The sequence below is a fragment of the Bos indicus genome, chromosome 11, assembly GCF_029378745.1.
Source record: "Bos indicus isolate NIAB-ARS_2022 breed Sahiwal x Tharparkar chromosome 11, NIAB-ARS_B.indTharparkar_mat_pri_1.0, whole genome shotgun sequence".
Classification (NCBI taxonomy): Eukaryota; Metazoa; Chordata; class Mammalia; order Artiodactyla; family Bovidae; genus Bos; species Bos indicus.
In genome coordinates, this window is record NC_091770.1 from 75,296,018 (window position 1) to 75,318,860 (window position 22,843).

Consider the following 22,843-nt stretch of genomic DNA (forward strand, 5'->3'; position numbering starts at 1 on the left):
ACAGGAGCTGAGGGGCAGTTCAGGGGGCGAGTCAGCAGGGCTGTCTACACTGTTCTGTGACAATGGCCTCGTCCTTCTTCCTTTGTGGTCCCCGGAGGCCAACTTCTAGAGGAGATAACCAAAACAAAGTTCTGAACAAAAATAAACCGCATGCAGAGCAGAGTTCTCTGCAGCTGTTCCCTAATGTGCTTCTGAAAAGATCCTAGCGCAAACTGACGTTAGACATCACAGGCTGTGCTGGGTATCTCCTGTTAGCTCCTCCAGGTCAGCTCTCCATCGATTTCCATGTCCTGGGAGGCTCACCCAGTCAGCACGGAGAGCATCACTCCAGCTCTGAGACCCTGGGACTTCCAGTTATGTTCAGCCAATGCAGACACCAGCAGGAGACCTGGGATTGGGGTGGGGCTGGGTGTTTATTTGCCCCCTCTCCTTCTTCCTTGCAGAGTCTTCATGAGATGGCTGGGACCTTCTGCTGAAGGTCACGGCTGGTGGCTGGTGTTGAGGAGGACACAGCTCTCTCTCTGCCTTCCAGTAACAGCTCCCTCCCCTTGCCCTGATTATGAGCCCTGGGGTACTGCCCTGTTGTATGCTCTCTTCCTACTGTGTCTACACCTTTGTGAATAGCCCTTTCATTGAACTCTCTTCAGATTACACATTTGGATGTGTCTGTTTCCTGTCAAGATCCTAATGAATACATTCTCAGAGACGGTTAGAAGCAGGACTGTGGAAATCAGACTTCTGAATTAGAATTCTAACATGGCCCTTAGTTTTGTGACACCAGCTAAATTATTTAATTTCTATGAACTCTCGTTTCTCTTTATTAATGTATCAGAGAAACTGGTACATAATTATTATCCACAGCAAAAGCATCAGCATCTCGCTATTGCCATCACCTGCTCACAGTCCCAGGGCAAGTCACACCTCCATCATGACATCTCTGCCCACCCTGACCAGAGGCCCCTCCCTTGAGGGGTTTCTAGCTGTTCTTGGCTCATATTTAGCATTAGTTAATATCTCAGTAATTTCATCTCTTTCCTCTTCTTGCTCTTCTTTTTTCCACCCAACCACTAATTCTTGCATCCTGAACATCCTGAGCACAGACATTATCTTAATGTCTGAATCTCTGGCTCACAGCACCCATCACATGGGGGTGTGTATAGACCCTTCATTATTCACTATGTTTTCTTCTTAGAAAGCCTATAAGTTCCATCCATCTACCTAAACATATTCTACTCTAATGAGATACATGGTACTTAAAATGATTTTAAAATAAATGACTAGAAACCGATTTCTAGTAACAATTTAATTCCCAAGATAACACTGTAAAATCTTCAGTTTCCAAAGATCATGGCCTGGGAAAATGAATCTCAGGAAAGAAACCAGGAATTCCAGGGAAGTAGGTATGAATTTTCATCCCTGAGGGAGATGAAGGTTCAACTTCTGGACTTGACTTCTGACCTCTCTGGTCAATCCAACCTTTTCTCTCCCACTAATCTCATCCTCAAAGGACAGCTTCCAGGCCTATCAAAAAGAAAATTTAAAAAGCCAAAGGATGAGGGACTTTTTTAACTTAAGTTTTAAAAATAAGTAATAAGTCAATGTCTGTGAAATTGGTCTTAAATCCTTCACCTTCTCAAGGCCTTTGCTGTTACTGCTAAGTCGCTTCAGTCATGTCTGACTCTGTGTGACCCCATAGACGGCAGCCCACCAGGCTCCCCTGTCCCTGGGATTCTCTAGGCAAGAACACTGGAGTGGGTTGCCATTTCCTTCTCCAATGCATGAAAGTGAAAAGTGAAAGTGAAGTCGCTCAGTCGTGTCTGACTCTTCACAACCCCATGGACTGCAGCCTACCAGGCTCCTCTGTCCATGGGATTTTCCAGGCAAGCGTACTGAAGTGGGTTGCCATTGCCTTCTCTGCTCAAGGCCCTTACAAGATGCTAATTCAGTTTGACAGAGCATAAAGGCCAATATAAAACCAAGACTCATGGATGGGCTGTTTGGGTTACATAACTATCTAAATGCTGGGAGATCCTCAAAATTAACTCAGAGATATTTTTGAGACCCATTCTAAGTCTATAAATAAAGATGGTTCCTGACATGAACCAAATTGATAGCCAAGAGAATAATAAACAAAGGCCCCAGGATTTCATTTTTACTTCCCTATAAAAGATATCAATTTTTTGGGGAAAGAAGTTGCCTTAAGAGAGGAGAAACCAATTAGGGAGGCTCCCATTTGATGCAGGATCAGAGAGCAGTTCTGCCTGGGTCTTGACCACGCTACCCAATTATGACTCCAGTGTCCAGGCAGCTCACCACCCTTAAGCCAACTGGGAAACAAGGATTCTTCCTTAGAAGGAAAAGAGCAAAATAACTGGAGGCTGTAAACTAGAGCAAGAAAACCAGCTCCCACACCCACCCTCCCATCAGTCCTGGAGAAGGACCCTCGGGCACCCCTGGCACAGGCTTGGATGCCTGCTCTGAATGTATCCTGCAAGGGGAACACTCATTCACATTCTTCTGCATTTGAGAAGAGAGAAAAACAGGCCATCCATTAATAATATCAACCATGGCTCACCAAAGCTTGCAGGCATGTTGCCAACCCCCAAATAAACACTCTCTCTGAGTGTTTATCTATCAGGTTCTCGACAGTTCATGGACTGAGGGGTCTGGAAGGCACTGCTTTTTCAAGGAGAGCATTAAGATGCAAAGATGCAGCACAATGTGGAGGCTTCTTGTTTCCACTAAGGGCCACAATTGGCCACTGATGAGACCCATTACATATTCCCCACGGTGGGGATGCATTGCCTGGTGAGTTATTCTGTGGGCACGTGTGCTTCAAAGAAAGACAGGATCTTCAGAGGCCATCACTCCTCACTGAAGGATAATAACAATATTTTCATAACATTTGACGTTTATGATGTCTACCTGTTCACAGTTTATGGTGTACATTTTAATAAGCTTATGAATACGTACTATTAGTATTCCCATTTTATAGATGGGGAAACTGAGGCTCATGAAGAATCCTCTAAAGTCACATAGCAAGTGGAAGCGGGAGGGAGCTAGAACTGGAGCTCTAGGTTTGTCTGCCCATCCCACGTCTTTGTTCTGAATTTCAGCCCACTTGTTCCTGGGACCCTAATCAATGAGGAGACTAGAGTTGTTTTGTGTTTTCTCTGAAGTCATCACCCTGGGCTGAATAAAAGCACAGGTGTCAATGGACATCACATTCCAATCAGGTCCTGGTGAGCCCAAACGAACCCCATGACCCAGCTGACCTCTCCCTCAATCCATGTTGCCAGCTTGTCAGCCAACCCCAGATGCTCCGAGGTGGTCAGGTTCCCAAGTGACCCCCCTCACCCTGCACAGACCCTTCCCACAGCAGAGAGATCACAGACGCGTTCCCCCGGCCGCCCCTAACCCCAGTCAATAGGAGGGTAGCTCACCCGGATTCTTGCTACTATTAACTCAGAGTTTCTCAACCTTTTTCATTGTCAGCCTCCCCCATCCCAAAGAGGAAATTTAAATTCTTTCCTGTGAGAGAAATTCCATTATAACGAGGCAGATGCTGTTGGGCAGAGTGGAGTCTGGTAGCTCACAACCACTGCACTGAGGTTTTCTTGCAGCTTCCACTCCAGCAGTCAATCCCCCACTCGCCCAGCCCACCTGATACTGCACCGTCCCCCACACCCACTACTGCCAGCCCCTCATCTCAGGGCCCAGCACCGCCACCTGCCCTGTCACCGCTCAGAACAGTTCTCTCCAGTCTCCATCACGGCTCCCTGGGGTGAGGCCTCCCCTTCTCACACTTGGATCATAGCAACAGCACCCCCTCATACCCCCGCAACATGGCTCTGCTGCTGCCAGAGGGACTGTGTTCAACCCTGAACAGGTCACACTCCTCCCCGGCCAGCGGCCCTCCATGGCAGGGGCCCCGGAGAACCCAGGCCAGTCTGGACTCCTCCCAGTGTCCTGCTGTGTCCAGCCTCATGTCCTTGATGGCATCAGCTCTCCTCCACCACTGTGACCAGACCCACACCTGGTCCTCCTTCCTGGCCCTCCTCCTCCTGCCTTCATTCACCCCTTCTCCTGAAAACTCCTCTCCGATAGGTCTTTTGCATTGTCTGGAGAACAGACCCTTCTGGGGTGAATTACTGGGAATGTTAGATAAGAACTTGGTGTCTCCAATGGAGGCTTCTCAGCAGCCCCTCTTCTGCCCGCTTGGCTGGTTTGGGCAAAAGGGGACAAAGGGGTCCCCAGGCACTGACTGGGTCTGAAGTCTTGCCACAGCAGGGCTCGCCAGAAACCCAGAACGAAACGTTTCAGTAAAAGAAAGTTGCAAAATGACTGCTCCCACATGAACTACTTTCTCGTTGCATGGCTGACCCGCTTCAATTAACTAGGACTCCCTAAGTCAGAGCCACCACTCAGAGTCCCGCACAAGTTAACAGGGGTTTTCCTGTGCCTGGATCCAGGACCAGGATGACCGTGCATTTCTGGGGGCTGCAAGCTGGAGAGAAGGGCAGAGGCTCCAGCAAACCTGTTCCACTGACTCTCCCGCGGCGGCGGGAAGCTGCGGCCAGAATGTGTGGCACCTGGCACGTAGTAGATGCTCAATAAGGCTCTGCTGAAGGAGGGAGAACGCTTCCAAGACTCCACTCATTTTCTACAATTTCGCTTCGAACATCTGGACGTTCACACCACAGCTTCATGGTTGGAATACAAACCAGTTTGAGAAAAAAAAATCAGACGTGGCTTCCAGATTTCGCTCTTATAAACCAGGCCTGCATCCTCCCTTTAAATTGCAATAATTCCTTCCCAGATGTTGCTTCTCCTTCAGACTCATAAATTGAAGTTTTTCATGATGACGCTTCACATTTGCCTGGTGCCATGGGCTCGGTGGAGTGTTTTCTGCATCTTCTGTCCCTCATTAGACGGCCACGCAGACCCCACGGGAGGCAGGGCAGGAGCTGGCATCCTAATTCAGAGACAGGAAGGCCAGCTGCTGGTGTTGCTGAGCCGGATCGTGGTGCAAACGGGTGTTCCCCTCATTCCTGGTGCTGAGAGATGGGGTTCTCTTCTCTCCAGCTCCGTCCAGGTGGCCAGGTGGGTGGGTCATCTGTGGAGGCTCCACCTGCATGACCATGCTGCCCACTGAGAACTCTGACCCACATGTGAACAAGGCTCTTCCCTTGGTTCTCCCTGCACTCCTGGGGTCAGGCTGTAACATTTGAACAAGACTTATCTCGACTCTTGGGGAGTAAAACAGAATTATAGGCCAGGAGGGGGTTAAGAGCAGGGGAAAAAGGAAGTAGAATTCGGCCTGATAAGCTGGCGCCCCCCCACACCGCCCAACACCCCAGCTGTTTTCCAGGAGGGTCCCTCCTGGCTATGTGGGGCAACCCCCATCTTAGCACCAACCACACTGGAATTCACACCGAAGGAAGAGCCCACCTCAAGTCTGGACCCACAGTAGAGCCCAGAGAGACTGGGATTTTCCCCTTCCCTCCCACCTTCTCTGTTCCAGTTTCTTCTCTGAGGCCTGTCCCTTTCATGGTGGCAGACTCCGGGGCTGTCTGCTTCAATGCTTCAAGGGAGCCTTGATCTGTGTTCAAGGCACTTAAGTCACCACATCAGCCCTCTGTCAGGCCCACAGCTGTACAGGTCGGGGGGGTGGAGACAGCACGAGAACAGGAGACACAACTACCATGGAAGCTCACGGGTCCAGCGTCTGCTCACTGCCAGGGGCTGGACTGAGCCTGTCCTGGCTGACACCATGGCTGCCAGGGTCACTCAGCATCCGCTGACCCTCTGGGGCTTGGCCTCTTGACAGCCTTAGAGAGAAGGGATGGGGAAAAGCGGCTCCACAGAGTAAGACAAGGTGAGCTTTCAGACTCGGTGTGTTTTGATTTCCTAATGGAGTTGCAGAGAGGTTCTGGACCCCCTTCTCCCGAGACCAAACCCCGCAGCCTCGCTCATGGTCTATAAGGCACAATCTAAGCCTCATCTTGGATTTTCATCTTAGACCCTGACACACCTGGTTCAAGGTTGGCTCAGCCTGTCGGGTGGTTGAGAGCATGGGATTTTATAGTCTGAGAGACCTGGGTCTGAATCTCTAATTAGACCTGGGTCTAAATGGCAGATTCTCCACCCCACTCCCACCCTCTGACCCAATCTCCTCCCTGTCCAAAGGGGATGACATTATTGAACATCCGTGGTTGTTCTGAGAGTTAAATATTTGGGTGTAAGAAAGGCACTTGGCATAGCCCATGGCACAGATTAACTGGTGGCTCTAACATTGTTATTACCATGCCTGCCAACTGAAGCACAGAATCGATATTGCTAGAACACCTACCTCACCCAGGGGGAGGTGGTGCATTTTTTCCCATCACCTCTCTGCGGAGGTGAGCACGCAGAGGACAAATGGATGGGGAGGGATCTTCCTTGGGAGCTAGTGGATCAATGGGTGAGCACGTATGTAGTTTTCCTGGGTGTATCTGACGCTGGTCAGCTACCACTTCCTGCTCCCTTCACTGCATCTCCCTGAATTTCCTCCAGGAGGACACTTTCAGCCCTTACCAGACCCTCATCCTCCTCCCCAGCAACTACTAGACGCCAGGCCGGAGGACAGATGCCTTCATGACTTCAGCCCCTACTTGTTCCACCTCTTCTCTGAATATAAGCCATAGGGCCAGTGGCTGAAAGCTCCTTCCCAGCCACAAGTGGATCTGAGAGGCGTCACTTCCTCACCCAGCAGAAAATGATTTTATTTGAGTAGACCTGAGCCTTGTTTCTCTACTCTCAGAGAGGAAAAAAAAATGTGAAAGAAAAGTCTTCGGAGATTACAGTACTTTTTATCCAGATATGATGAGTTATCCATTTAAAAATAAACCACAGACAGGCAAGTTTCTCCATACCCAGGCAGAAAGCAGTCATTACCAGGAATTTCTCTAAGTTCTCTGCTTTTCTTGGCCAATATAGAAACAGCCTAGGAACTGAAAATAGAAGTAGAAGCTAATTCTGTTTTCCTGGTCTCTACCAAAGTGTGCAGGCAAGTGGCTTGATCACACCAGAGCTTCACGTTCCATCTGAAAAAACAAGGAACCATGGCTCACCAAACTCATGGCACTTCTGCAAATGAACCCAGCAACCGATGAGTCCAGCCAGAGCCCACAGCCATCAATACAAATGCTCCAAATCACTGGGCCACAGCCTGACATGGCTTGATGTCCAGATATGGGCAGAAACCAAAGGTAAGAGCTGGTGTGTGACAAGCTAAAGGTTTCCCAGCTGATTAGCAGGAGAGCAGGGACAACAACATTGGCTTGTGAACTCCCTGGCCGCTGCTCTTTTTTCCCCACCCAGTCATCTCTCTGCAGTTTAACTGTAACTGGAGCTGCCAGGAAAGTCCCTTAGAAAGGTTAAACAGCTTATCCCAAGCCAGTCTTCCCTCCTGCAGAAAGTCCCCCCACCCCCGTCCTTGCTCTCCGTCGAGCAGTAAATCAAACATTCCCTGATGCATTATTTTTCAAGCTTGATGTTTCTAAATCCAAAGACATCTATAAATAATACATACTCATTTATATGTACATTTAAAAGATTAAAAAAAAAAAAACGTAACAAAGATACCTGTAGATTCTTCTGAATACTAATAGGCTACTTGAAACACAGTGGAAGCAAATGGCTAATGAGCACAGGTAACCTCATACCTGAATTTCCCTCCACCCCATCTCGGGCCTGTACCCAACGGGGGAGCCTCTGTTCTGAACTCACTCCATTCACTGCTTTTCTCCCACGGTCACATTTAGCCATCTGCTGCTTCTTTTATATGTGGGACTGTGTATTTTTTTTTTTTTTTCCTCTTCAGTTTTATATGAAACATTTAGCAATGAAGTAGCAAATAAAAATACTACATATCATCTAGAATTCATAGGAAATTGTGGTTGGCTTTAATGCATCTAAAGGTTGATAAAAAGAAATACATAGATGCTTCTTAAGACTTGTTTATATTTTATTCCACATTACACACTCTCACTCCATTGAGAAAATTCAGAAATTGATGTGGTTCTCTCTGTCACAAGCTGGCATGGCAAGGATTACCGTGTCTAGGGAACACTTTTCCCTTGGAACACAACGCACTCGCCTTTGCAATTACCCCAGCAGACAGAAATGGTGCAAACAATCCATCAGGGCTCACATCAGTCTTTGGAAGGAAGGGTTTCTATACTTTTTTCCCCTAAAAGGTACACTCTTTGTGTTGTCTGGCTACCCCATCTTCTGCCCTGCCAGGCATCTCTGCTCTTCACTCCTGACTGAGGATGTGGTTGGAGCACCTTCACCTCTCAGACAGACGCTCGGGTCAGCAAGGAGCTGGCAGACTCGGTGTCTACTCCACTCACGCATGTGCAGAAACAGGGGCGGTTCCGGGGCTGCAGATGGTGAGGGCTAAGTTAACTCTGCTGGGGGGGCTGAAGGCGGTCAGAGGAGGGAGAATTCCTGGGGTTCAGGAAGCTCCTTGCCAGGTCCTAATCTAGGTCCTGGAGGATACGCATGCCTAAAAGATCAACCTGAAGACATTCAGAAGGGCAAGCATCTTAGTTTGAGTTCCCCTCCAAAGTGGCCCTTGAAACAGCAATTTGGATGCAAGTAGGTTTTTTTTTTTTTGAGTTGATCCAAGGAGTTACCATGAGGAAGTAGGGATGTGAGGTAGGAGATGGGGAAAAGTCAATTGAGGAAGCATCAACCAGTGGGTTCCGCCTGGGCAGGTGGGGCTCATTCCTACTGAGGATGCTCCAAGAGGCTGGGGAGAACCCATTCCAAAGTTGTCCTCCCAAGAGACAAAGGAGGAAGCTGCAGTGTTTACTCATCATCTCCCACCTCTCATTGGCTGACAAGTGCTTTTTTTAAAAAAAATTAATTTATTTTAATTGGAGGCTAATTACTTTACAATGTTTTGGTGGTTTTGCCATACATCAACATGAATCAGCCATGGGTGCACATGTGTCCCCCATCCTGAGCCCCCCTCCCACCTCCCTCCCCATCCCATCCCTCAGCGTTGTCCCAGTGCACCAGCCCTCAGCACCCTGTTTCATTCATCAAACCTGGACTGATGATCTATTCCACATATGGTAATACACATGTTTCAATGCTATTCTCTCAAATCATCCCACCCTTGCCATCTCCCACAGAGTCCAAAAGTCTGTTCTTTACATCTGTGTCTCTTTTGCTCTCTCCAATATAGGGTCACTGTTATCTTCTTTCTAAATTCCATATATATGCATTAATATACTGTATTGGTATTTTTCTTTCTGACTTACTTCACCCTGTATAATAGGCTCCAGTTTCATCCACCTCATTAGAATTGATTCAAATGCATTCTTTTTAATAGCTGAGTAATATTGACAAGTGCTTTTGAGACATCACTCCCCGAAGACTTCCAGCCTGCCCCGTGAATGGGCTGGGCACCCCCACACAGAGAGAGGCAGGAAGCAGGAACTGTCAGCAGGTGATCCCCAGGGTGGGGAATGCGCTGGGCACCAACAACCTCTCTTAGGGCAAGTAAGCGGGAATGCTCATCAGCTCCTGAGGGCTGTGGGTGACAGCAGCCCCAGCACCTTGCCTTGGGCCCTGGAACTTCCCCTTCTAAGTGAGAGGGAGACACACATTGCTTGCCACCATAGGAGACCTTGAGTTTGCTCATCCCCACAGCCCATGCCCTGTCAAATGTGTTTGTAATGGGATCATCTGCTATCTGTCGGCTGCGCAGCAACCATGTATGAAAAATAGCATCGAGGAGCAAATTAAGTGATCTGTCTGCAAGCAGCCTGTTTAGACGAGGAAGGGCTGCCATTGACAAATCTATTAAAATTATACATAAATTATCTAAGAGCACATAGATTCATGCTCAGAATGAGAACATCGATTATGGGCATTTAAAATACAACCTGGATGAAATCATCTTGTCTCACTTGAATGGGGTAATAATAATTAAGAGAAGAGGGAGATATAAATTATATCCATCACTTTCCTGATTAAAAAAAAAGTTCAGAATTTTCATTTTTCAGGAGGATGATGCTTTGAAACATGAAGATTCTGGGTGCTGCCAGTTTAAAGGACAGAGGGATCCAGCGAGGCATCGGTGTGCTCAGTCACAGTCGTGTCTGACTCAGTGTGACCCCCATCGACTGTAGCCCCCAGGCTCCTCAGTCCATGGAATGTTTCAGGCAAGGATACTGGAGTGGGTTGCCATTTCCTCCTCCAGGGGATCTTCCCAATCCAGGGATTGAACCTGTGTTTCCTGCATTGGCAGGCAGATTCTTTACCACTGAGTCACCAGGGAAGCCCGAGAGGGCTCTGGGTGCTCTCCAAATGGGAAGGGTGAGGGTTAGGGGGCCTAGGTGTGCCTCTCTTGGGAAGTAGAACCCAGACAAGGCTTTGAGGCAAGTGGTTTACTTGGAGATTGAGGCCAGAAAGCTCAGGCCGGTGAGTGGGGAAAGGAGACAGGTAGGTGAAGGAAGCCAACAGAGACTAGACGAGATAAACAGGATGCCACTGGGGGCACCCGGGCCAGTGTCCCCGGGGACCTCTGGGAGGTAGGAGAAGGACACGTCTTAGAGTTACCCCACCTGGGGTATGAGGAAGCTGGAGCTTCTGCCGTCAACTCCCAGTTCTCATGGGCTGAGAGCTCTCATCAGCGAATTCACTCCTGGCACTTCAGGTCTGTCCCTCGAGGCCAGCAAAGGCTCAGGGGGCAGCAGGCTAGGGAGGACTCTGGGAAAATAAGCCTCCAACATGTGCAAACACACTGTGCTGGAAACTCATAACCTCTGATTACTTGGATGGAATTCAATTTGCCACTTTGAAAAGTCTAACAAAAACAGACCCCCCCCCCCACTTTCATGTAATCACTGAATAATATTATAATCATTCTGCATGGAAATTGCATTATTTCCCTGATGGAAGCCTAGGCTTTGAACCTCTCAGGGCTTCACCCACTACATTACTTTTCAGAATATGAAGTAGCAGGTTCCAATTATCTGAAAAAAAAAAAAGTTTAAAACAGTCACAGCACAATACATGGTGTGATCCAGACGGAGCGAATATACATTCTCTAGGCCAGGCAACTTGATTAGTGCCTGTGACTGTTAAACACATTTCAGGTAATATCCTGATAATGGACATTAATAGTAGCAATAGTGCTGAAGTACTGGAATATAATGATTTCTGATTATATTACTGTTTCCTTTTGTGGAGCACAGTGCATATTTCCAAATGACTCTATGTTCATTAAACCACACAAAAGCCCAGCAGCAGGTTGGAAGAAAGGTGGCCAGAAGGGGCTTGCAGTTACCGGTGTTTAGGAAGTGGGGAAAGACGGTGGCCAGAGCTCCTGGCAGGGCCCAGTGGACTCAGCACCATTTTCTGTGCTCTGGATTCATTGCACCTGTCCACCTACGTGGACAGACATTAACTACCAAATAGCCAGTAAAGAAGCGCTCCTGTGTGCAATGTAATAAGATGATGGGTGTTAGAGGAGAATTTAGAAGTTAAAACATTTTGTCTACACCCAAATATATGACCGTCTTTCCCTTGAATCTCCCATTATCCCTTAGAAAAAAGGGTAAGTCATAATGGAACAGAGTATAAAAATAATATGTATATATGTATATATATATGTATATATGACTTTGTTGTACAGCAGAAATTAACACAACATTGTGAATCAACTGTACTTCAATAAAAGAGTATTATATATTAAATTATTAAATATTCTAAATTCAATATATTACTGAATTTAATTAATTCAATATATGTATTAAATATATTAATATAAATGTATAAATATAAATTTATTTATTTATAAATATAAATTTATTTATTTATAAATAAATTTGTTGAAATTTATTTATACTTTATTTATAAATAAATTTATTGAAATTTATTTATACTTTATTTATTTATAAATAAATTATATGTTTATATAAATATATTTAATAATATATTAAATATATTAAATTCAATATATCCAATATACAATTTGATGGATTCTGTATCAGTAAAAAGTCTCATCTCTCAGATGTACTCTCCCACCTGATTTAGTTAACACAGATGCGTTAATTACTTTTGGGATTATGACTTCATAATTTTAGTGTTTGGATGTTGTTGTAAACAAGACTTTTAAAAGTCACTTTAAACAGAAACCCAGTAATGGTTAATTGCTGCAAAAGATCATGAATGAGTCACCTATAAGGCAAATGAAAAAGAAAAAAGCAAACTGCTTCAACTTATGGGAATTGGGACCTGTGACTTGGATAAAATTTTGAAGGAAGGCATGATCCATTGATTCTAAAAGTGCTGTCTTGAAAATGTAGATGGAAGTGAGGCTCATGAGCTCTGGAAAACTGTCAGAGGACTTGAAAAGCTGCTCTAGGCTAGGATAAAAAAAATACCCTGGGAACAAAGACACTCTCCAGTGGGAACTGCACCTGACAGGTTTGGAGAATGACTCATCTAATCAAAGTGGGAGAAAGCAGGATTTAAAAATTAACAGTTTACTTATTTTGTGATTTTAAAGATGTGTAACTAAAGTAATTAATTACATATTATAAGTAAACAGTTTGTTGTTTCATTTGTACTGTATTCCAAAAATATCCATATATTCAGGTGGACTAAAAATTTTTTTGGAGCCTTTTATTTGGGAATGTGGGGAACTGTGTTACATTTGGGTGCAAAGTTGGTTTCCTTAGCACCGTAGGTGTACAGCTGTCCTACTGGCTAAGCCTTGCTTTACTCTACAACCCAAACCCACTTAGAGCCACGAGCAGGTCTTTACTGCAACAGCCCTTTCATTGGGTAGGAAATCTGAAGCCTAGAGAATTTTCTGTCCTACCACAGAATCCTTAAAGGAAGACGTGAAACGTAGAAGGGAGCCTGAAAATAAGAACATGACTTTTTAAAAACTGAAGTTAGTTGATTTATAATATTGTGTTAGTTTCAGGTGTACAATAAAATGATTCAGTAATATATATATATTTTTTCAGATTTTTCATTATAGGTTTTTATAAGATGTTGAGTATAGTTCCTTGTGCTATACAGTAAATCTTTGTTGCTTGTCTATTTTATATGTAATAGTGTATATCTGTTCATCCTATGCTCTTAATTTATCCCTCTTCTCCCTCTCCTTTGGTAACCATAAGTTTGTTTTCTATGTCTATGAATCTGTTTCCGTTTTGTAAATAGTAGTATTTTTTAGATTCCACACATAAGTGATACCATAAACATTTGCCTTTCTCTGTCTGACTTACTTTACTCAGAATGAAATCTCTAGGTCTTTCCATGTTGCTGCAAATGGCAAAGTTTCATTCTTTTTATGGCTGAATAGTATTCCATTGTGTGTAATGGAATATACATATCTACACACAGGCATACACACATACAGACCCATACTCACACCCACACACACATACACACACATATATATATGTATATAAACCACGTCTTTATCCATGCATCTGTTGATGGATACTTAGGTTTCTTCCAAGTCTTGGCTGTTGTAAACAATGCTGCTTTGAACATTGGGGTGCATGTATCTTTTCGAATTAGAGTTTTTGTTTTTTCCAGATACATGCCCAGGAGTAGGATTGTTGGATCATACGTGGCTCTATTTTTAGCTCTTTAAGGAACCTCCATACTGTTTTCCATAGTGGTTGAGCCAGTTTAACATTCCCACCAACAGTGCAGGAGGAGAACATGGCTTCTCACATGAACACGCCATGTGACAGCGGACGGCCTAGGCTTTGCATCTGTCAGCTGGGGATAATCTGGGGCTGTGAACTCACTGGTCAGAGCCAACCTCAAGAATCCCCTGGTAGCAGGTTATTTCTCTACACTGACTCCTGCCTACCCTTCTGGTGGGTACTCCTTCTGGATCCCAGACTAGTTTGCCTTTCTTCAGCCCTGCCAGAATGCTGCCATTGCTTTAAAAAGTGAAGACACTTTTATTGAAAAGTGTATGTAAACATGAAAATCCATCTCCAGTCTTCTTTCCAGATGGGAAAAACCCTGCTGAAAGGTGCCAGGTGGGAGTGCTCTGGTCCCACCTCTGTCTGGGGAGCACTCCCTGCCCCTTGGCTGGCAAATCCAGCCTCCAGCTCTTTCTCTCTGTCAGTCCTGGGCCAGGGGCTGTTACATTAGATCATCCCTCCTAGTGGAGAAGGCAATGGCACCCCACTCCAGTACTCTTGCCTGGAGAATCCCATGGACGGAGGAGCCTGGTGGGCTGCAGTCCATGGGGTCCCTAAGAGTCAGGCATGACTGAATGACTTAACTTTCACGCATTGGAGAAGGAAATGGCAACCCACTCCAGTATTCTTGCCTGGAGAATCCCAGGGACGGGGGAGCCTGGTGGGCTGCTGTCTATGGGGTCCCACAGAGTCAGACATGACTGAAGCGACTTAGCAGCAGCAGCAGCAGTGGGAGGAGGAAAAGGAAAGGAAAGTGAAGTCGCTTAGTTGTGTCCAACTCTTTGCGACCCCATGGATGGTAGCCTACCAGGCTTCCCTGTCCATGGCATTTTCCAGGCAAGAGGACTGGAGTGGGTTGCCATTTCCTTCTCCAGGGATCTTCCTAACCCAGCGATCAAACCTGGGTCTCCCGCATTGCAGGCAGACGCTTTACCGTCTGAGCCACCAGGGGAGCCCAGATAATGGGAGGAGGAGCCACTGTAATTAAAACCCAGGAAAGCAAGATCTGTGCTGGCCAATGATGTGGCTTTGGGTCCTGAGACGTACTTGAAATTTTATAAGTCATACAAATGCATTTTTCCCCTCCTTACCCCCAGCAAAAATAGAGGAGAAAAGGTGCATCTGATAGTGAGGCAGGGTGTCCTAATCAGGAAGCTACATGAGGTCACTGGGGTCCACTTAGAGGTCTCAGGCAGCAAAGAGTGAATATGATTTCCCAGAAGCAAGTGTTTCTCTTTCCATGGGGGCATTTCAGCCACAAAGTTGCTAAAAAATTAACAGCTCCATGAGAACTCCTATTCAGGAAGAATTAAACTGGCTACTTTGATTCCACGCTTCTCAAAGCTGCAGGCGTGAACGTTGGGAGCAGCTGCAGGGAGAGCTGGAACATATGAATTATGAACTGAGACCCTGTGGACGCTCCAATCTGGTCCAAGAGCCCAGACCCAAAGTGGGAGGTGGGAAAAACCACGGGCTGTCTCAGGCTTGTGCACAAGCTCAGTCTCAGTCAAGGACCGCCTCCCCATTCATCAGCATTTTGACCTTCTGCCTCAGTCTCCTCAGCTATATAATGGGAACACAAGCACCTGCCCAGAGGGCTGCTGGGAGATTAAACGAAGTATTCAAGAAAGTACTCAGAAGCCTACTGACACGCAGTAGGTTCTTAATAAATGTTAGTGCTTATTGCTTGTTCTTGTCTGTCCCCCAAATGATCTGCCTAAGACCCAAATCTGGTTCCCTCTCATTGAAAACTCTTTAGAGGCTTCCTACTGAATAGATAAAACCCCCCAAATACTTGGTAAGGTATCTGTGGCCTCAGCCCTACTCTTTAGCCTTTTTGGCCATGGTGCCCCCATACTGCATTACTGGAAGTTTCCAAGCAGGAACCTTGCCCCCTCATGTCTGTCCCTCACCTCCTGCCTGGCAAGCTCCATGGTGGTGCCTATGTACCTATCCTCTGAGCTCCTGCAGTTACCATTTACTGAGGTGCTTTTTGCTCTATTCACATTTTGGGCTGGATACTAATTTTGGGGATGGGGGACTGTCCTGTGCATGAGAGGACATTTAGCAGCATCCTTGGCCCCACCCACCAGGTGCCGGTAACATTCCTAGATTCTCTCTCACGTGCCCACCCCAAGTTATGACAACAAAATATATCTCCAGACATTGCCCAGAGTCCCCCAGGCAAGGGAAGGGATAAAATTATCCCTGGTTGATAACCACTGCATAAAACTATAAGTTCCTTGAACACACAGATTCTAACTTATCTTTCTATCAGTGGACCTAGTCCCGTACTTGACAGATAGTAAGTGCTCAACAAATGCCTGTGGAAAAGCAAAGAAGGAAATAAAATGAATTTGGTGCTCATGACATAGTAAACATCTCCACCAAGGATGAGATGAGAATGTTGGATCAAATAATGAATCAACAAATGAAATAGACACAAGTTTGATTAGTGACTAAGTACACAGAAGGTGTGTTGAACCAATAAGTCCGTCTCATCATTTAACATCTTATAAAAAAAATTTCAGCTTCCCACCTCCATCCCCTTCTGGATTCTCTGGATGCAGCTTCCCTACATCCCAGTGAAAATTCTTCAGGGATTTCCTGGGCCTCCTGTCCAGCAACTCACCTCCAATTCCTTCTTCAGCTCACTCCTCAGCCCATCACTGCCCCTCAAGTTCTCCTATTAAGGTCACCAATGATATGTGTTTGCATGCTGAGTCACTTCAATTGTGTCTGACTTTTTGCAAACCTATGGGCCACAGCCCGCCAGGCTCCTCTGTCCATGGGCTTCTCCAGGCAAGAATACCAGAGTGGGTTGCCATACCCTCCTGCAGAGGATCTTCCTTGACCCAGGGATTGAACCTGTGTCTCTTATGTCTCCTGTACTGGCAGGTGGGTTCTTTCCTAGAGCCACCAGGGAAGCCCCCACCAATATATACTACTTGTGCTGAATGCAATAGAAGGTTTCTACTTTTCATCCTGCTTGCCATCCCAGAAGATTTCCATACTGATGATCATTCCTTAAAAGCAGGGATGACAATCATGATATAAACTACTGGGATGGCATGGGCACTGGCCATGTGGATGCCCTGACCAGTCAGAATAGTTTCTGGGCATCAGTGGTCAGTCTGTGTGTACAAGCTGAACATAAACCTTGCTTAAACACTTTCTTCCCAATCTCACACATCCCCCCGACTCCCTTGGTTGCTGTTTTATTCTATTTTGCAGGAACACTTCTCTCTCTCTGGCTATTAAATATCAGAGTTCCTTGAGGATTTTCTCTAGGGTCTCTTCCTTTTTTTTTTTTTTTAAACTCTACTCCTTTCCTCACATGATCCATGCTCAGGGCATTTCTTACCTTCCATATGCTGATGGCTCCTGAAAACACATGGTCTCAGCTCCTACCTTCCCTCTGCATTCCAGATCTGTCCATCTCACTGCTTATCCTTCGCTTCTACTCTGATGTCTCAAAGGCAACTCAACATGCCACACCTCTTCCTCTGACCCAAACAAGGCAAAGCATCAGGGACTTCCCCAGGGCTCTGGTAGACAGACAGCTAACCATCGACCAGAGCCTCTCCCTCCGTCGCCACCCCATCAACACTCCTTCTGAAATCTTTATCTCCATCTGACTCTCTTTACCTCCATAGCTGCCTCCCTCTCTTGCAACAGTCCTCACTTGCTTTTCTCCGATGCAGCCAGAGAGACTTTTCTCAAAATGCACATCTGATCCTCTTCCTCCCCTGCTTTAAGCCTCCCTGCTCCAGGCTGTGCCTGGACTGGTGACTACTTTCCATCCTGCCTCACCCCCCTGCTCCTGGTCCTCTGGTATGCTCCTACACACTGGCAGTGTTTCAGTTTCCAGAATATTCCGTATTCCTGCCACAGGGCCTTTCTGTGCACTGTTTCCTCTCTCTTCACCTGTTAATGCTGATTCAGAGCCCAAGTCAAGTATCAACTCCCAAGGGAAGCCTGCCTTGACCTGAGGCTGTATCACCCTCCTATTTATAGAGAGGGTCTCTCTCCTTTCAAGTACCTGGGTTCATACTTATAATTTATGCTTATAATTATAGGATTAACACCTGTCTTCCTTGTCTAGAGTGTAAGCTCCATACAGACAGAGCCCACGTCTGCTTTTGTTTACCTGTGTTTCCAGTCCAGGGTGGGCAGCTAACTGTGGTCTCTGGGCCAAATCCAGGCCAGTGCCTGTCCATCAGGTTTTACTGGAACAAAGCTACACCCATGCACTTGTATACTGTCTGTGGTTGCTTCTGCTGCATAAGAGGTGAGTACAACCACAGAGACAACAGGGCCCTCAAAGCTAAAGTATTTTTGCTGTTATTGTTTAGTTGCTCAGTCGTGTCTGACTCTCTGCAACTCCATGGACTGTAGCCAGCCAGGCTTCTCTGTCCCTGGGATTTCCCAGGCAAGAATACTGGAGTGGGTTGCCATTTCCTTCTCCAGAGGATCTTCCTAACCCAGGGATCAAACCCACATCTCCTGAGTTTTCTTAATTGGCAGGCGGATTCTTTACCACTGAGTCACCTGGGAATCCCCCAAATATTTACTCTATAGACAAAGCCTGTGCTCACTTTGGCAGCACATGTATGAAAACTGGAACAATACGGAGTAGCTTAGCATGGCCCCTGCACAAGGATGACACACAAATACGTGAAGTGTTCCGTACTTCAAAAGAAAAAGAAAAAGGCTGCCATCCCCTGCTCTAGGCTGGAGCACTAGTGTCTAACAGAAAGCAGGCATTCCAAACAAATTCGCTAAGTGGAGCGTAAACGGCCAAGGAATAAATGAGTTTCTAATAGATACCTTGCTGTCTGCTGAGTGGCTCAAATGAGCCCTCTCTAGGACAGCGCTGGCTGCTGCAGGCCTGCATGAGAATACTGGGGGCTGTTACTGACGTGCCGACCCCTACTCTTCTGCCCAGGTGTGGGGATCCTTGAGTTTTCTTTGGGTTTCCAGCCAACAGGTCACCACGGGTAAGGAAGGGGTCTTAGATCTGACAATGGGGGCCCCTGCTCCTGGCTGCTTCTGAGCCAGGGGAACTCTCCCTGGCCATACCATATCTGCCTGACCCTGTCACAATCCTGTGACAGCCCTAAAGAAGGAAGAGGGAATGTCAGAGTGCTTCCCTGGCCCACCCCCCAAATTAAGGGACACTATGGGGACTCCATGAGAAGTCTCAACTACACAGTGGGGTCTTAGGTGGGGAAGGAGCCCAGAAGCCCCAAACCCCTAACATGACAGACTTAAGGACAGACCTGGTCACCCCTGGCTGTCCCTCCTGCCTCTTTGCCAAGGCGTCCAGGAGACTGCAGCCTCCGTCCAGAATAAAAGATTACCTTCCCTACTCCAGCCCCCAGAGACTTGGCCATTTCTTGTTCAGAACTCACTTTGAGTTCAGCCTTTCATCCAACATTATCCTATACTGCTCACTGTATTTGCACGAGGGCCCTTCCTTCCTCTCTACCCTGCACCATTGCAAAGGAGGGGTGCTTTACCCTCTCCCATCTCTCTCACCACCTCTCCCAGCTCCAACCCCTGGGTCAGGAACGCATAGCACAAAGCACATAGGGGGGTCTGGCAAACACCTAAGAAAGGCGGAAGGGCCTCAGAACACCCTGGATCCCAGCTGCACCACCCGTGACACCTGAGATGCTGATGGCCACCGCCCAGCTCCCTCCTGCCCAGGCCTGCTTCTTCTGTGTCTTGCATGACCTAGAGTGACCGTGCTTCCTGCCTCCCACCTCCCTCCATCCAATGCTGGCTCAGCTGGGCCCTGTCAGCACATTTCAGACCAGCCGAGGTGCCTCCAGCGGCCAGCCTGGAGGTTCCTGGACTCCATGCAGGCTTCTTCTGGCGCTGCCATCCCAGTGGGGGAAGACTCCAGGATTTTAATACTCATAAATAAGACGTAGAATATTCCCAAAGCAGAGATAAAGCTGCATCCAGGCTGAAGCGTTAAATGTGGCAGGAACAGAAGACGCAATGTGAGCATTTACACCCAAGCGCAAGTAGCCAGCAACCCGCAGAGCTGGCGTGGGAGAACGTTTCCGGCTCCTCACTCGTGGGTGCTAGACGCAGGCGCCACGTGGCTCTACTAGAGAAAGAGTTTCAGATTTAGTGCTCAGATGTTTTGTTAAGATCCAGGGGAAAGAGAAGGAACACTCCTGGGTGAGGCCCCGATCACTGCTCTGAGGATTCTAGAAGGCCCTCCTCCCTGAATCCTCCAGGGTCCCTGGCACAGCTCTAGGTGCACTGGGCCCCCAGGTGGGGACCCTGCTAGGGAGTCGAGCAGAGGTGGCTCCCCTCAGCCCTGCCGCTGCCCCACTGCATCAAGAGCCTGGAGTCTCCTCTGCCTCGACTTCCCCATGGACAAAGACAGAGAGGATGCCAGCTCGTGTCATCTCACAGGACTCTGCTCTGAAGTGGGATCCTTTGAAATAGGCTTGGTGGCTGTCTCAGTCAGCTGGGGCCACCAAGATGAAATGCCACAGATAGGGAGGCTCAAACAGGAGAAATTAGTTTTCTCACGGTTCTGGAGGCTGGAAGTCCAAGGTCAAGGTGCGGTAGCTTCGGCTTCTCCTGAGGCTGCTCGTCCTGCCTTGCAGATGGCAGCCTTCTTGCCGTGTCCTCACAGTCTCTCCTCTGTGTGCACACACATCCCTGGTGTGTCTTTGTGAGTCTAAGGTTCCTCTTTTTCTAAAGATACCAGTCAGATTGGATTAGGGTCCACCCATATGACCTCACTTAAATTTTAATGGCATCTTTAAAAGCTCTGTCTTCAAATACAGACACATTCAGTGGTCTCCGGGTTAGGGTTTTGACATCAATTTTGGGGATACACAGTTCAGTGTATGACAGTGGCTAATAATGAGCTAAAGAACATGCTTGACTATGTCATGGTAGAATTAAGGAAAACAGGATACCATTCCTCCCTGGATGCTTCACGCAATGGCAAACTTATCTGCCCTCCCAGGAAGTTCTTGAGCAGAAAGATGAATACAATTCACATCCAAAAATAACTTACATTCACTGGATTTCTACTTATTTATTTGACTTTAACAAAAGCCTTCACTGAAAACAGATAAATTAAACTGGTGATGACGACAATGATGAAAATAATAGTAAATCAGCTCACAACCAACCAAACCAAGCAAAGCTACAAACACTTTTAAGTTAAAATAGGTTAAGTTGACAAGCTTTGTTTCAGACCTGAACTGTAACTCTGAATAACATGGCGTTTATAAAATATATATTTAGCTAACCCTTTTACAGAGCACTGTAAATCAGTCATAAAAGGCCAAACTTTGTAGAAGTGGTCTAATTTTAGAGGTGAAACAAAATGCTATTACTGATTATTTAAGAGGCTAAAGGCAAACACTACCAAAAGGGGCCAGATCTGAGAAATGTCTATTAGGAGGCATCACAGGGAGGTCTTATTAAATTCATCGTGAGTTTTCTCCAGAGACTACAAACTGACTGCATGTGGGGGTATGGACATGAGATAATAAATAAAGAAATGTGCCCCCACCTTCTGTTTCTACAAGTTGTGAAACTCTGCATAGAAGCCTTCCTTCTTTTTAAGTGTCAGGCTCTGTGGAATGAGATGTCAAGGGGGAGGCAGCCTGGCTGTTTTTTCCACATTCTACACTTCGCACTCAGCATAGAGTTTCATGGGCAGTAGGGAACCAAGAGATAGTGCTCGTGTGGAATCTGAAGAGCATAATCACTGTGGATGAGATCTGGGAAAGAGGGAAGACCAGAAAAAAGCAAGAATCAAGGGACAGCAAAAATCAGGGACACTATGAGCTGAGCCTCCTAGCCATCATCAGAGATTGTGCAAATGAACTAAGTAAGTCATTATTCAGTTGTCTGATACAATTAGAAAAGGGGGCAGAAAAAGCTGAATGAATAATTGCTTTAAAATGTATAGATCAGTCTTATGGACTCTGTAGGAGAGGGAGAGGGTGAGGAGATTTGGGAGAATGGCATTGAAACATGTATAATATCATGTATGAAACGAAAAAAAAAATAAAATGTATAATCTGCATCTTTTAAAAAATAAACCCAGAATTTTGTAAAGAATGTTTATCAAGGTTACATAAAACATCAAGACTACATTTTAGAGGCCGATTGAAAACCTTAAAGAAAATGCATCCTACTAAGCATAAAAATAAAGTTATTTTTAAAAGTTACTACATGAAATAAAGAATACAAATACTAGATTACTCTTTTACAAAGCTCACTGTACAATATAATCCAGTAAATCATCACTGTGTGAATGGGAGAGGATGGGAGGGGAAGGGATGGGAGGAAAGGAGAGGAGAGTCATGCATGAGGCTAACAAGAAAGCTGCAGTCAGAGCATGAAAGGCCTGGCCGCGAGGTTAAGGATTTTGTACTTTCTCCTCCGGCAAGGGGGAGCCAAGAGATTTTAAAAGAAGAACTGGCCCCATCAAATTTGTATTTTCAAAAGATGACTCACCGGTTAAAAGCCCCTAATGAAAAGAGTGGCCATCAGCTGAAACAAATACAAAACAATTAGGCACTGAACAGGCCCCTCGAAGCAGACATGTTCTCCTCATTTGCTGTTTTCATGGACAGTAGATAACAAGTAGGTCCCATGTTCAGGGCTTGCTGCCCCAGTTTCAAGTGCTGTACAATTCCCACGACATACATCTTTTCCCCAAATACCGTCCTAGGACACCTTCCTCCTTAAAGAGTAAATGCAGGTCGAGTAACAAGTACAATAGTTTGCCCAGGGTAAGAGCAAGCCTGAATTTTCTTCATCAAGGGGAAAAAAAAAAACAACAAAATACCAAGTCTCTCTTATTTTATGATCTGCTTTTTCTAAATATTCATATAAGCTGACCTTTTCAAGGCATCGCCTGGAACTGAAAACATGCTGGTAATAAATCGTGTTTCTCTGGCTTAAACGAAGCGGTGTTTTGCTGCGAGTCAGGAGTGGTTTCCATTCCTGGAGATGCTCAGAGAACCAGGCTGCCAGAAGCTGGCAGGGGCTCTGGTTCCAGGGCAAAGGCCCCCCTGTGTCAGTGAGGATCAAGGATAGTGTGTGTGTGT

The 22,843-nt window shown here is 46.3% G+C and overlaps 1 protein-coding gene and 1 non-coding gene across 2 annotated transcripts in view; one reads left to right on the top strand and one right to left on the bottom strand.

Annotated features, from left to right (window-relative positions):
- Nucleotides 1-22,843, bottom strand: part of KLHL29 (kelch like family member 29) — a 331,050-nt gene that overhangs the window by 241,168 nt on the left and 67,039 nt on the right. The window lies entirely within an intron of this gene.
- LOC139186047 (U6 spliceosomal RNA) lies at nucleotides 18,330-18,436 on the top strand. The gene has a single exon (XR_011569615.1). It is a non-coding gene; the product is annotated as a U6 spliceosomal RNA (small nuclear RNA).